The sequence below is a fragment of the Conger conger genome, chromosome 19, assembly GCF_963514075.1.
Source record: "Conger conger chromosome 19, fConCon1.1, whole genome shotgun sequence".
NCBI lineage: Eukaryota > Metazoa > Chordata > Actinopteri > Anguilliformes > Congridae > Conger > Conger conger.
Genome location: NC_083778.1, coordinates 15,522,705 through 15,538,645, shown reverse-complemented (window position 1 = coordinate 15,538,645; position 15,941 = coordinate 15,522,705). Strand labels below are relative to the sequence as shown.

Sequence of the window (15,941 nt, the reverse complement as noted above, 5' to 3'; positions counted from 1 at the left end):
CTCAATTCTGCTCCTCGACAATTCTGCTCTGGGGCTCAATTCTGCAGATCTTTATTCGTCTCCAGAATTCCGCTGTGGTACAAAATTCCGAGTTCTTTGTTCCACCCCAGAATGCCACTGTGGAATTCAATTACGGAGTTCTTCATTTTTACTCCAGAATGCCACTCTGGAATTCAATTATGGAGTTGTTCATTTTTACTCCAGAATGCCACTCTGGAATTCAATTACGGGGTTCTTCATTTTTACTCCAGAATTCCACTTCTGTGATTCCAGAAACCTTGTTCGTTGTGAGTGTGAAAATGTAGATATCACAGGGCCCATTGAGATAATAGTAATAGTATTTGCTGATGCAGATGGCATTTACTGTGGAACACTGCACTGTACAGATTCCCTGAGCCCAGGTTTTTAAATAGCCTGAGTAACAGACAGGTTTTGTAATGCTCGTGTGGACGGCTCACAAGACCACCTCCACAGCGTCTGTCCCAACACATTGCATCAAACTCGCCTCTTCCCTCTACGGTAAGGAGAACCAGTCCACCATCGCCATGAGCACCCTCAGAACACTCATAATCTAGGGGCCCCTGACACTCTTAGAAGGCCTTCAGACCATGTCACCTCTAATCCCAGGCTACACACACCGAGACAGGGTGAAGCGGCTTCAAATCCAAGAACCCAAATCCACTCCATTAGGCCTTTTACAGCAGTGGCTGCTAGGAATCCCCCAGTTCAGACGGGGCGGCTACTGGGAATCCCCCAGTTCAGACAGGGTCTCCAAAGTTCAGACCTGAAGCGCTTCCCACTGGAGAACATCTTCCACGTTAGGGGAACCGAGCGCCTCTTCACATTGCCCAAAATCCCCACACAGACCCGTCCCTCTCTCTGACCTGCTTCCCACACCCCTGGCTGCGCCCCAGCCCCACACACCCTGGGGTCATTGGGCTCGGTCGCTGCAGGGAGCAGAGGCGGCCAGCAGCGCCCCAGAGCAAGGGCTACGACGGGAGCTCCTCAGGGCCGCTCAAATTAGGAACTAATAAAGAGCAGCTAAACTCGGAGCGACGGGACTTTCTGACTGACAGTCGATAAACGCTGAGCTAACAGAGAACACAAACAGCCGGCAGGAAATGACAAACAGAACGAGCGCACTGGCGGGGAGCGGACTATTCAACCCCTCCCCCCCCTCCCCCCTGAGGTAGTATGCGAGAAGGGCCAACCAAGACCCCCCCCCTCCCCCAATACACAAGAATGGCTCCTTCCAGCCTGGTGCAGAGGAGACGGAACCCCAATAAAAACTGTCACAGGACCGGTGCCCCAGGACCGGCGGTGGGGACAGGACCGTGTCAGGGATCCGTCCCGTGTCTCAGGGGCCCGTGTGGGGGTGAGGCAGGGCCGCAGGAAAGGCCTGCTGGTTGTGATTACGGCACAAGCACTCCCTGTGGCGGTGGAACCCTAAACCAGCGTCTAATGAACTGCCAGGGCTGAACAGCGGCCGTGTGTGTGCGCATGTTACGTTGCATTACAGTTACTTAGCTGACACTTTCAGCCCCAGCGACAGAGTTGATTCGACTAAGCAGGGGCCCCTGGAACAATGTGGGCTTCGGGGTCTTGCTCAAGGGCCCAACTGCAGTCTGTGTGTGTGTGTGTGTGTGTGTGTGTGGAGACCTGCTCTTTTTACAGAAGGCCACAGAGCACTTGCGTGTGTGTGTGTGTGTACAGTACTTGGGTGTGTGTATGTATGGTGTGTGTGTGTGCGTGTGTGTGTGTGTGTGTGTGTGTGTGTGTGTATGTATGGTGTGTGTGTGTGTGTGTGGTGTGTGCCCTAGCAGAGTGTGGCAGCTCATCAGCAGCCCAGCTGTCAAAAACACTCAGTCAGGAGCTCCTTTTCCACAGGTGTGTGACAGAGACGAATAACACACACACACACACACTCACACACTCACACACTCTCTCTCTCTCACTCTCTCTCTCACACACTCACACACTCACACACACATACACACATACACACATACACACATACACACATACACACACTCCGCTGGGTAAATATTTGCCTTTCCCACTTGGGTGTGCCGGAGGCCTTGAGCCAGGCTGTGTGCACTTCCCCCCCTGATCACACGGGCTGGGATACCAGGCACAGAGCACTGCCCTGTCACGCACTGCCTGCCTGCCTGCCTGCCTGCCTGCCCTCAGCCCGCTTGGGAGCCAGACACAGGGGGGAAAACAGGTAACACTTTACAATAACACTCCGTGAATCGGCATGAACCAAGGTAGTTGCTAACTAGCTAACTACTGAGAAGTTAGCTCTGTACAGCTCTGCTAATGTATTTGCACATCTTTCATTTGTGTTAACAAATGGGCAATTCCACGGTAATTGACGTTCCGACTGCCAGATATTTGGGTGGCAAAGCCCAATACAGCTATGCAAGAGACATATGCTTTTATAACCCTCAGGCGTCAATAACTCTTTATCAGTCTCTATTATGTCGCTGTATTGGGCTTTACCAAGCAAATATCCAGCAGTAGTGACGTCACTTCCTGTGGAATTGCCCGAATACATTAACTACTGCCAATTCGCGAACCTCATCGCAAAGTGAGACTGTGAAAAAATATGACAGCGCTAAGAAATGCCAGTCATACCCCGAGCGTGTGCGAGCAGGACTACTGCAGCAGGAGACGGCCTGACCGCACATGACCGTACACGACCGAGAGAGACACGTCACAGCCAGCCGTTCCCCTCCTCCCACAGCCAGTGAGTCACGAACCTGAGCAGCCTGCAGGAAGCCACATTCCAGCTAACGCTGGGGAACTGCTAGTTCAAATCCCGCTGAGGGGGGGCACAGCCGTCTTAATGATAATCGAAATAATTTGTTATTTAGCTGACGCTTTTATCGGAAGCGACTCACGGTCGATTAGCCGCACCGGGGCTTGAATGAACAACCGTCCAGGTCCCAGTAATGTAGCCTAGTCACAAGGCTACAGGCTAGTTCTTCCGTCTAGATGGCTGTGTGGGCGTCCCTGCGCACAGAAAATAACTAACTAATGGAGCAATAAAGAGGTAGACAGGATTCATTTGACTGCTGATGCCTTGTAAACAAGGTGCCGTCTGCTGCCTGATCTCAATAAGGCCTTCCCCACCAACGCGAGTGAAACACAAACAAAGACGTAGGGATATTACCGGGATTTTAATGTCAGTCTTTAAATGACGGTGTTTTAGATTGCAAATGAAACGCTGGAGGGTGATGAGTTCTCAGTCATTAGCACGGGCGCTGCGGTGATTCAGCGCTCAAACGCACACAGGCACCATTACAGCTCGACGCATTTCACCCCTCCAGCGAACGGCTTGAAAGTGTACATTACAGCTCATCTCAGGAAGAGCAAAACCAAACCGTATTACAATGCACCAGAGGGAGTGCTATTCAAAACAAATCTGCCTCCTCCAAATATGAACCGGAGAAATTAGCAGTGAAATACCATTCAATCCTCAAATAAATATAAGAAGAATACAGTAGGCCTGCATATATGCACACAGGCACGTGCACACACGCACACACACGCACACGCACACGCGCACACGCACCCCCACACGCTCACGCACACAGAAGCACACACACACACACACACACACACAGAGGCACACACACACACAGACGCAGACGAACAGAAGCACACACACAAGCACACACAGAGGCACACACACACACACGCACACACACACACACACACACACACACAGGCACAGATGCACACACACGCACACAGACATGCACACGTACACACAGAGGCACACACACACAGGCACAGATGCACAGAAGCACACACACGCACACACACATACACACACACAGGCACAGACGCACAGAAGCACACACACACGCACAGACGCACAGAAGCACACACACAAGCACACACACACACACACACACACACACATACACAGAAGCACACACACAGAGGCACACACACACACACACACACAAGTGCAGACAGAGGCGCACACACACACACAAGTGCAGACAGAGGCGCACACACACACACACACACACACACACACACATACACAGTGCAGACAGAGGCGCACACACACACACACACACACACACACACACACACACGCACAGACGCACAGACGCACAGAAGCACACACACACACACACACACACACACACATACACAGTGCAGACAGAGGCGCACACACACACACACAGGCACAGACGCACAGAAGCACACACACGCACACACACATACACAGTGCAGACAGAGGCGCACACACACACACAGGCACAGACGCACAGAAGCACACACACGCGTGCAGCGATTCCAGGGAGAAACATTCCTCTCGCCGGGACGTGTTCCTCCAGTGAACATTAATTCTGATGGGCCACTCCTGGGCTCAGCTATCACTGGCTGTGGCGCCCTGCATCCTGTGGAAACATCACTTCCTGTTCACTCTTCCTCTCCCCGCAGCGTAAGTTTCCATTACCACCCCCACCCCCACTCCCACCACCACCCGACCCCACCCCGCCCCATCCTCCCACAGCACTACCGCCCCCCACCCCCCACTCCCCCCCCCACTGCCCCCCAGCTCGCAACTGGACCCCTCTCAACCGCACACAGGCGACGCAAAAGCATGTTCTGATATCTGCGATTGATGAGGTGGCAGCTTTAAGGGCCGCATGCCGGCGGTCCCCATAAGGGTATCAAACCGAGACGGGAGGAAAATGTCCGCTGAGCCCCGCAGAACCCCAGGGCTGAGCTGCAGCAGGAGCTTTACGAGGTCTGGCTGGAGGCTGAGCAGTGTGTAAAACCTGCAGCCCTGAGACTCATTTCCGTGAAGACGCTGTCCTAATGAAGACCATGCTGACGGGGACCGTTTGGGGAAATGACAAACAGGGCCTGTGATAAAACTCGCCGGGCGGGGTTTTGCGAGTGACACAGACGTACCCAACCGCCCCATTCCGCTCCCCGGCCCTGCTCCTCAAAACAGGGAAGGGACTTGAGAAACGCTCACACTCCAAAAGAGACCGAAAAAGAGAGGATCATGGGAGCTAGCGGTGGGGCACCCCAGCCCTGGGCACGGCGGACGTCCTCAACCCTCCATCTGCCGTCTCTCCGGAGTCTAGGCCCTCTCACGGTTCCCATTCGGCCCTTCAATGCTCCTTGCCACACTGGTTTTGTGGGGGCACTGAAACAGGGGGATCTGACGTGTAGTGCATTGTCCCAAATGTTTTCACTTCACTATAGGTTAAACGTGTACATTGTGTTTGCAGATCGTTGCCGACACACGGCGTGACGTAGCCTCGCGCAAATGTCCCCGAATCGGCACGCTCAGCGAGAGGGGGAGAGGAGCGCTAAACGCACGGCAAACATGGCCTCCGCCGAGGGTTTATCAATATTCCACCGCGTTGCCATGGCGATGCGGCCGACTACATTTTTTTATTTTTTTTTCCCTGCTTCGGGAAGCCCGGAAAAGTGTCGGTTTATGCACGTCCACCGTCGCCGATGCGGAGGTACGACTCGAATTCGATCGCGGCTGAGACGAACCCGGCTCGCCGTCAGGAGCTCCAGGAGCGTAAATTTACATGAAGCGTGGAAAAACAAGCGGATATCGTCACGGCGACAGAACAGAATTAGATTATCAATCGTTCCCGCGGAGAGCGATTTAATAAGGACTTCTGTCCGCTTTGGTAAAGCCACGATCAAACGAACGGTATTCAAAAGGTAAAGCATACATTTATTTTGCCATTTGAAGAAGGCGGGCGATTAAACCGCAATCGCTTTCTTTTCTATTTAATCAGCCCCACAAACGAAAGTTGTTCAATTCTAGGCCAGAGACATTCAGAGATAATGCGTAATAATAGAAATAGAAAATGCGTTTCTCTAAGTGTGACTTACGGGAGTGAAAGGCCTATTCCTCGCAGGTGTACGTGTTCACAAAATTCACACAACCGCAGCCAAACAAAGCAAAAAAAACATTTTTACTAATGAAAGCATTCGTGCCGCACAAACGAAAGCACACATGGACACACGCAAAGAAACACAGATACAGACACAAACACACAAACACACACACACACACACACACACAGACACACACAGACACACACAGACACACACAGACACACAGGTCTGTAGGCCCCAGGAGAAAAGGAAGTAACGTTCTTGATCCGAGATGTGGAGAGACTTCGGCCGTGGGCCCCTGTCACAGAGGGGCGGGAGGACACAGAATGAGATTTCCGCAGGCACCAGACAGTGACTGGAACAGACGAGCGGCGCGGAGTGGCTTCCGTGACACGCTAAGGTCAGGGCCACAGCCTATGAGACGGCCACGAGAAGGTTCTGGAACACGTCTCAACACGCACGCACACACACACACTCACACACACACGACTCAACACACACACACACACACACACACACACACACACACACACACACACACACACGACTCAACACACACACACACACACACTCACACACACACACACACACACACACACGACTCAACACACACACACACACACACACACTCACACACACACACACACACACACACTCACACACACTCACTCACACACACACACACACTCACACACTCACACACTCACACACTCACACACTCACACACGCACGCACGCACGCACGCACGCACGCACACACACACCCATAGTTATTTCTTGCATCACAGCACAGGCCGTCTCTCGAATTAATTCAAAAGCTATGTGGTTTCCCTGCAAACCTGTAGGCCTGTACAGTATCGGATGATCGCCTCGGAACTACAGTAAGCGCTCTTGCTGTGGTCGACGCTACCTGTGAGACAGGCAGGGCAAGCGGTGATTGAGAAAACGAGGTCCTTACCTCATAGCGTGTTACGTCGGCTGAACGCCAAAGCCCCTGTGCACGTCCGCCGTGAAAAAGGCACCCCACAACTCTTAGGAGTTTTCCACCCCGTCCAACACAAAGAGGATGTGGAATCCGTTCAGCGGAGAAGGGTTTAAGGAAGCTCGTCCCACGCGGTATTTCTACACTCTTGCGCTGAGGAAACGCACAGACCTACAGCAGGAGTTCACCCCCGCCCCGCCACCATGAGAGCAGTCGTTTTAAAAACAAATAAAAAAGTGATTAGTTTTGAAAAATAAAATAAAATAAAAATAACTCTGCAGGCCCAAAGATTCACAAGCCTGCTTAATGGAAAACCACAAGTTTGATAAGAGTGCGGTGTGGTTCCTGCTAACCTATCAGCCGGCCTCGTAACACTGCGGACCAGGCGGCCACTGTAACGCAGACACGCGAACCGCGTCAGAGAGGAGGATGCTGGGTAGGTCGGTGCGTGGCAGCACAGGATCCCAACTGTCCTCATTCGTGAATATGACGGATTCGTGAATATGACGGATTCGTGAATATGACGGATTCGTGAACATGACGGATTCGTGAATATGACGGATCGGGATTTGTCAGTGAACCACAGTCCAGTATCGTGGGGGGAACAGGCCAGCGGTAGGCCAAGAATGACACACTGACCACTTCCCAGTTCCTGCACGTTTCGTTGAACGGGAGGGTCTTTCAAAACACCCTTCACATGTCATCAAATGCACAGGCTGGCCTTGTCGACAACAGTGCATCCAGTTCTCAAAACAGCTCAACGGGAGTGTTCGCAAAAAGACTTTCCCCCACCACACTCATTTCAGGCTGACGCCCTGAAAGCCATTTCGACCCGAGATAAAAACTTGCCTCTAACGGGTACAAAGAACAATATGTGAAATGAGAACGGCGGTTTCCGTCGTCTCCGGTCGTTCGGTCGCGCCGATGCGTTGCGATATTGCCACTCATCGAGCAGAGAGAACGCACTCGGACACCATTTTACGAGCCGGGTCATAAACAGGGCGCAGGAGGCAACGCGTGACACATTATCACACCTCCGTCGGGTTCCCGTCCGCGGCCCCGTCCCCGACGCACAAGGTCTCCAGCGAGGAGCCGGAAACGCCATGACCTCGCAATCTAGCGAGGGGATGTTTCCTCCAGGGGGAAGTCATCACTGCGCCACGCTTTTAGTGCAGGTTTTTTTAAAACGATTCCCACTGTGGAAACCCGTCACAAAGCGGGAACCAAGGGTAGCGGAGAGAGTGAGAGAATATCCACTCAAGTCACCTCTGCTCGTTGAACTGGAACCACCCTTTTTTTTTTTTTCGTGTCAGGGACGCTTTTCCAACAGTCCCGCAGTCGGGACGATTCATCCGGGCCACAGGCTGCTGATGAGTGTCGTGCGGTGGCGTCTGCGGGTAATTCAGGAGCCGTTGCTGCAACGCTGTCCCTCCGTCATTCAACCAAAACACTCTCGGTGCCGGGCCTGTGGGTACAAGCCTCGCCGAATTCCGAGCAGCGCTAATGACTAAATAAATGGGATTTCATCGCGGTATCATTTACAGTCCCCAAAAAAACGAAGCCCATTCCACCAACAGGCTGCAGCAGGAACAGGAGTTCACCTCGCGACACCTTCGTACGACGTCTCTCCGACGGAGAGAACATTACATTACATAACATTAATGGCATTTGGCGGACGCTCTTATCCAGAGCGACTTACAGTTGATTAGACTAAGGAGGAGACAATCCTCCCCTGGAGCAATGCAGGGTTAAGGGCCTTGCTCAAGGGCCCAACAGCTGTGCAGATTGTGGCTACACTGGGGATGGAACCACCGACCTTGCGGGTCCCAGTCATGTAGCTTAACCACTACACTACAGGCCGCCCCCACCCGCCCTAACAGTCAGACCCCAACACGTCACACACCCGGGCAAACGCGCTTCTCTCAGTTGGGAGCGTGCCGATACAGCCTATCGAGAAAGCAGCATAGCGGACTTAAATCTTTCACATGTATCGCGTGGGTTGACAACAAAAAAGAAGAAGAAAATTTGATCCTTGGATGTAGAATTAGCATCTGAACTCGTGCAACTCTTTAAAATGCAAATGCTCCGGTTGTTTCAGCAGCTCTCTGATGTTTTGGCAACAGGACGGAGAAAGGCAAAATGGAGATCTGAAAGCACACATGGTCGGAGGGCCATAAAGAGCTTCAGCCTGGAACTGCAATCTCTGTACTGTAGCACATTTTCCTCTGCATCACGGCAGTTAAGACAAACACTCATTTGCTTAAAATCTTTTTTTCACAGAGCTGGGATTTCAGTGAAAGGCCGCGGCAGACCGTGGACCGACAGGCAGGAAGAATATAATTTAAAAGGTGTAACTGGCGATGCAGAAATCGAATCTCTTAAGCAAAACGATGCTGGTCGAATGTGGAAAATTGATCACCAACGTCTTGCGTTTGAAGTGGAGTTGATATATCATAATGACAGACTGGGTGCATCCATAAGCCTGTCGAACAAACAACAGTAATGACTCAAGACGTCAGAGCAAAGCAGCGCATTCTCTGTCCCGTGTCTGGGCCGCCGCAGGGAAGACGTGTCAAACGTTGTCTTCGCAGGAAACACAGCCAGTGGCTCATTCGTCTTCAGGTGCCTCCGATGCAGCAGCAGCAAACAAACACGAATTCTCACTGAATGTAAACAGGCCTCTTCACACCTCTTCAGTTATCGAGTAGGTGGGGGGAAGGACTGTGGGCTTCAATAGCCCTTCTTTTTCTCTCTGGAGTTCAGTAATTGACATATACGAAAAGGTCTAAACAACCGCATGGCGAAAAGACTGATGCGCACATGTTACTGTACCGTTGGTTTATTATTTGCGTATACACCAGGGTGTTACTGGGAGCTTCATAGGCTGAGCACTGAACCGTTACATAAGAGCCTCCTCACAAGTTGGGGTGGGGGGGGGATCTGAACTTGCAACCTACCGGTCACTCATGCGGTTCCTAAAAGCATACCTCCCTGCTTCCCGGAGCCCGAACACATTTCATGACATATGAAAGCGCAAACAAGCATACATCATTTACAACTTCTGCCTTCTGAGTAAAACAAAAGGGACGAAACCAAAAAGTGTTAAACTTCCCCAGGCGCTACGAGTCTCCGGGGCCAGTCCTCACTCAACAGCGCAATAACGAAGTGCACTGAGGCTCTGATCCAGATCGCCGACAGGGCGGCGGCCAATTAGATCATCCCACGCCCACCAGGTGGACACACGGGTCGCAGCAAGGGCAGATGGGAAGGAGAGTTCTGCAAGGCCTTTCAGTCCCCAAAGAGGAAGTGGAACCAGAGACAGCACAAACACAGCCCTTTTCATGGCTCTCTCTCTCTCTCTCTCTCTCTCTCTCTCTCTCTCTCTCTCTCTCTCTCTCTCCCCCTCCCTCTCTCCCTCCCTCCCTCCCTCCCTCGAAGATTTTGTGTGTAAATGAAACAGTTTGCACAGAGGTTGAGTGGTGGAAACTGATTTTTTTTTTTGCCTTAATGCAGACAATGTCAGATACGTAAGGTGTGAAATACTCTTTTTCTCTTTCTTTCTGTAGAGAGGCCTCAGAAGGATTTTGTTATTAAGGTGACTTACGGTTAGTGCTTTTTTTAAAACAATATATTTTTTTGACTTTGTTGACATTTTTTGTTTTTCGCCCAGACTTTGTGCGCAGCTATCTTTTGACAGCGATGAAATACAGAGCTTTTATAAGTCGGTCTACCTCCATCCCCCCGTGCCCCAATTGAATTACGGTACACCACTGGGCCGACCGATATAGTGTCAATACGCGCCCACTCCGGTGATTTCTTGGTAATAAAGGTTCCTCTGGGACCAGGCCAGACGTCTGTACTGGAGGTGACATTTATCTCCGCTGGTTTGGCTTGTGGGGGGGGCAAAATGTTCGCCGCTCCCACAACATGAGGTTCTCCTGCCCGGTCATTAGAGTCATAAAATCCCCCTGTGACAGGCCCGAGAGCTGGCAGCCGTACGTTAATAATACATCTCGCACGTCACGTGACACATCTGGGAACGGGAGAGCTGGGCGCTGGCCATTTACCGGCCGGCTCGTAGCCGAGCGGCCGAGGTACGTGACTGGGACCCGGGAGGTCGGCGGTTCAAACCCCCCGGTGCAGCCACGATAAGATCCGCGCGACCGTTGGGGCCCTTAACCCAGCATGGCCCCAGGTGCCCACTTTAAGTTACTTTGGATATAAGCAAAGTAAAGTAAAATTACAACTGCAAAAAACACCCCCAGCTGGTACCGAATGCAAAGACGCAACTGTTCAAAGGCTCATCGTTTGAGTCATCTTTTGGAGGCCGTTTGTTTGTTTCTTTTTTCTTTTTTTTCCTCCAAGAAGTCTCTGAAGCCACATTCTTGGGCGCCCTGAGAGGTGGTGCAGCCGGGAGGAGTTCCTTCCTCTCGCCCCACAGGGACGGTGTGAGGTCACACAGCGGGGCAGCGAGGTCAGTGCTACCCGTCACGTGACACGGGACCCGCTCAAGTGGAGACAGGGAGAGCAGGGCGGGGAACGCGCCGGCTTCAGAGTGCGGGGCTGGCTCTTACACACTGCACTTTTTCCAAGGCACAGAAAGTCGCTCAGAGGAAATATTTGGGGCGAAAGCACTGAGCTGGACCTACATTTGCTAAACCACTCACTAAACCATGTGCACAGCCAAGAGTAAACCCCCCCCCCCCCCCCCCCCCCCAAGAAATCAGGTCTCAGTTAAATTAGCTTTTCCCGAAAAAAGAAGCAGAATTTAAATGTTAAATGGTTATACTACAGTAAAGTAGTGTATATAATATGAATGTGACTCCTTGAGAATAATATAACAGAGCAGTTCTGACCTGCCACAATTTTGTAAGATTTATCCACCCTAAGCAATTCCAGATCTACAGTGTCATCTTCATTCATAAGCACAATCTTATCACTGTAAAAGCAGAGTGTGAACTCTCCGAGCCTACAAACTTTTTCCAAGAACGGCGATATCCGTTTCATGAACAGAATGAACATTTCCGTTTAGTCGAAAAATGTAGAAAGGACCAATAAGGGTGTAACGTTAAACGCCACTTCAGCAACACAGTCCAGAACCCCATTAAATAAATTGTGGCCTAATCGGAATGTATCGTTGCATTTTCTTCACCGCTATCAGACGAGTGACACCTGTATCCTAGAACAAGCGCCATTAGGACCCTTACAACATCTACAATGTAAAGCAGACAGAGATGTGGAAATCAAACCTGACAACTATAATAATGACTTCCTTTCAAATTCATTAGAATTTTATCGTTAGCTACTGATGGTGGGGCGACCTGGACATATTAAAATATTTGAAAAGCGAGACCTAACCTAACGTCGGAAAATAGCTATTGCATATTTTCACCGACAAACCTGGAAACGCGAATTCATGAAATGATCTTAAAATATCTTGTCTTCTCTCCCAGAGGAAACCAGTTATCTCCTTTCCCGTCAATACTGAACTAGGCGGGGCACGTTATCAGAAACATCAACACCAACTGCTTTGCTTGCAGTAAACGCTCAAAAATGAGCCCCGTTAGCCTACTCAAGAACCGTACCCTGACATAAAGGAATTGATAGGAGCGCAAATACAAAGGCCTCTCGTGTAATGGTAGGGAGCTATGTGTGAACTGTTTATGTCAAGGAATGAGCATTTTAAACTACAAAATCGTACAACTTTTCCATTTCCGCTCTAACTTCTACACTGTCAAGGGTGGAATTTTTACCAAACGCCATTTCTTAAAACCCCCACCCGATTGAATGAGGGTTAATACTTAAATAATCAATGCTAGGAAGTTAAGCGTTGGTTACGGAAGCAATCTCTAAAGAAAATATTGTCAAGTAAAACACGAGGAGTTGGGTTGTTCCACTCACTCTCCGCCATATTCTAGACATTTGACCTGCTCTTCCGTAAACCGTGTGTTACGCGTTTTAAAACCGGTCCCCATGTTCATTCGCAAAACAGTTACATCGCGCAGTCAAAGCACGCGTCACCTATCGACATTAAACTACAACCACCAAGCGATCGGGGAGACTCCACGGCCACAAATATTACGACAAAGTTCCAGTAAAACGCACGTATCAAGCTACTGTACTTACAGTTTTACCCCTCTCCGTTGCTCCACCGTGTTTGCGTTTGTCCCTCTTTTCGCTCGCTCTCGCTTGCCTGGGTGAGGTTTCGAGTTTGTGCATGACGTTGCAGCCTCGGTTTGAGAGCTACTCACTGATTTTGCAATCGCGCTGCCCACTCTTGGATGGGCTGCGAAAGCAGTGGGTTCCTCTGTGTCGCTGCAGAGAAAGTATAATTCATAACACTAATTTCAATTCCCCATTTTCTGCCATAATCACCAGTCCCAGTGTAAGTACGTGTGTTTTCTCTCCACTCTCTTGGCTAAAATAACATTTTCAGTTAGTTCTTGGAAATGTACATTTGGTCGTTTGTTTATTAGCAGTAAGCTAAATGCCACCAAGGTCTGATCCAACTCATAAAAAAATAAACGCGAATAGTTAATTTGGAATAAACATCATGATACCACATTAAGTCACAGTCAAGAGAGGAGAGGAAATATGTATAAAAATTACATCTAGGAGTCACTTGGTAAATGAGGCATACAGTACCTGCCAAGCCTTCTGCATGGCTCATTTTATTTGCCTTGTTCGAGGCCTAACTGCAATTCCCCACTGTTACATGATTGACACTGGTACATTGTTCGCATATTATTTACACTGTGCATTCTTTTTTTATTTTCCGGCCAGTGGTAAAAAGTAAATTATCTTGATCTTCTTCTCTGTCCAAAAGTACAGGAAGTTTCAGGAGAGGTGTAAAAGCCTGTCGTCGGTCCAGAGAGACAGCCATCGGCACACAATGTGCACACTGAACAGGACACGAGTAGGTGTGTCTTAATTAACGGACGTGTCCTGTTTGCTTATTACTACAGGGAGCGACTGCAGGTTCTAATGAATCAATCTGGCGACAGAACACTCAATACAACGCACTGAGCTTTGAAAGGGAAATGGACTGAAATGAAACCAAATAATGCAAATCAAGCCATTTTCCCATACTCCCCACCGAAGGAAATTAGTGTCTGCTCTGCAGAAACGAAGGTGACGGTTTGTCATTCATTACCTGTGTGTGTCTGAAGGAGCGCAAAAGGGCATGTTCAGAGCTTAACATCCTAATGGTTATTGAAAACGTAAACAAAGGGCGAATATCACATACAGCAGGGCTTTATCGAAATGTGGGAACAGAGATTTTTGAAGGGGCGGTTGCAACATTGACATTGATAGGAAACTGTGGGTTGGGAGCCAAAATGGAAGGCGAGAGGGTATCAGGTGGGTCCAGAATGGGGCCTGTTGTTAAATAGGCTATGGTAGTATGTGTATTTCACACATCCCTGACAGCTGTGAATATTGAATTTGGGTCCTGATATTACAAAGTATTTCTAATTTGGGTTACGATATAAAAAAGTCTTTTCAAATTTGCTTCCAGATATTATGTAGTTGAAGAACCAGTGTTTTGAAAGTGAACTCAATGAAATGAACTGATCTTTTTTCCCCTTTTAATAATGTGTCTTTTTTGAGCTGAACATTCATTTTGCTCTGTCTGCGAATGAAATGCTGAGGCAAAAATGAAACATGCCAACAAACAGATCTGTTACTGCCTGTATTTTAGTTTCCTTGGAAGTTCAAAATATGCCACTTCCAGCATTAAACAGGAAGATACAAGCTTCCACATGAATCTCACCCTTTTGAATACTTGCCAAACCATCGCCATTAAATTCAGCCCAAATGCAAACATTCAAAAAGGGGTTGGAGTTTTAACTCCAAAATAAAATAAGAAACAGCCCTGTTGTTACGCTGAGTAAATGTCCGTAGAGCCGTAAGAATAACAGTTGACGCTGGGCTCGATGTTCTTCGCTCCCCGCGCACTGCAGAACAGCCCTTACAAGGGTATCAAACGGCTCATTCAGAGCAGCAGAGAGAGGCGGAATGTCAAACACGCTTTGGCCCATCAGGAATGCGGCGCTCTCTCTCCGTTCAGCCCCTCCCTCCCGCGCCAAGAATGACCATGTGGCCAATAGCGTGACCGAGGCTATTGCGACCGCTGTCGTTCTCGCACCTACCGGGGCTCTTGACCGCGTGTTTTCCGAGATCGCGGATTGAGCGCCACTCTCAGCTGTCGCCCCGACGGTTTGGCATCAGCGCCGCTCGTTGCCAAACGCCTGTCTGTACGCACGCCTGCACGTTGCTGCGAATGAGATCACCTGCTGAATGTCTAAATGCCCCCCGGGCTCCATATGCCATTCAAGCTACGTTGCAATATGTGAGTTACAACCTGGAAAAAAAATAGCGCGGTACACCTGATGGCTTTCAATCAAAGGGGCACACGTGGCACACAGATATTAATATTAACCTGGTTTTAGGCGGAATGGGAAAAGGGCAGGGGAAAACTCTGTCGTGAAAAGAGTCAAATAAGAAGAGTGCACGTAAACATTTATCTGAGTTGGGAACAGTGCAAAATTCCTTGCAATGACAGCGCAATAACAATTAGTGTGGTACGTTCATTAAAGTGACTGTAACGGGGTTGAAAGTAGTTGAAATAACCACACATTATCAGGGAGGGATGTATCCACTACGCAGCCACAAAATATATATTAAAAGTATTGTAGATGGCTGTAATAGCACACATTTCATGTCAGACACGAAATCTGTGTTGAAAACAACATCAGGATTGTATGGGTGTGGTCTGGACTACCTAACCACCCCACCTCCCTCCTCAACTCCTCCCAAAATGTGCCACACACAGGTAAATGGTACTGGAGAAGGAGGGAGACTAGGAGAAGGGGAAGGTTGGTAGAGGGATTAAGATGAAAAATAGCTCTCCATACAGAAGGTCCCCAGTCGGGATTCAAACCCAGGACATTTTTCGCCTCCAGACATTTAGCGCAAAATATATCCGGAAAGAAAAATGTAATGCAGGGTACAATGCTCTAAAGTACATATTTATATTCTGCTCTTGAGGGAAAAAAGCAGCA

At 49.6% G+C, this 15,941-nt stretch overlaps 1 protein-coding gene across 1 annotated transcript in view; it reads right to left on the bottom strand.

Annotated features, from left to right (window-relative positions):
- The window catches only part of LOC133118877 (ras-related protein Rap-1b-like), a 38,872-nt gene extending 25,734 nt beyond the window's left edge, over positions 1-13,138 (bottom strand). Inside the window, exon 1 of the mRNA XM_061229132.1 lies at positions 13,006-13,138. The gene's annotated coding sequence lies outside the window, so the exon portion shown is untranslated. The remainder of the gene's footprint in view (positions 1-13,005) is intronic.
- Positions 13,139-15,941: the final 2,803 nt, after the last annotated feature.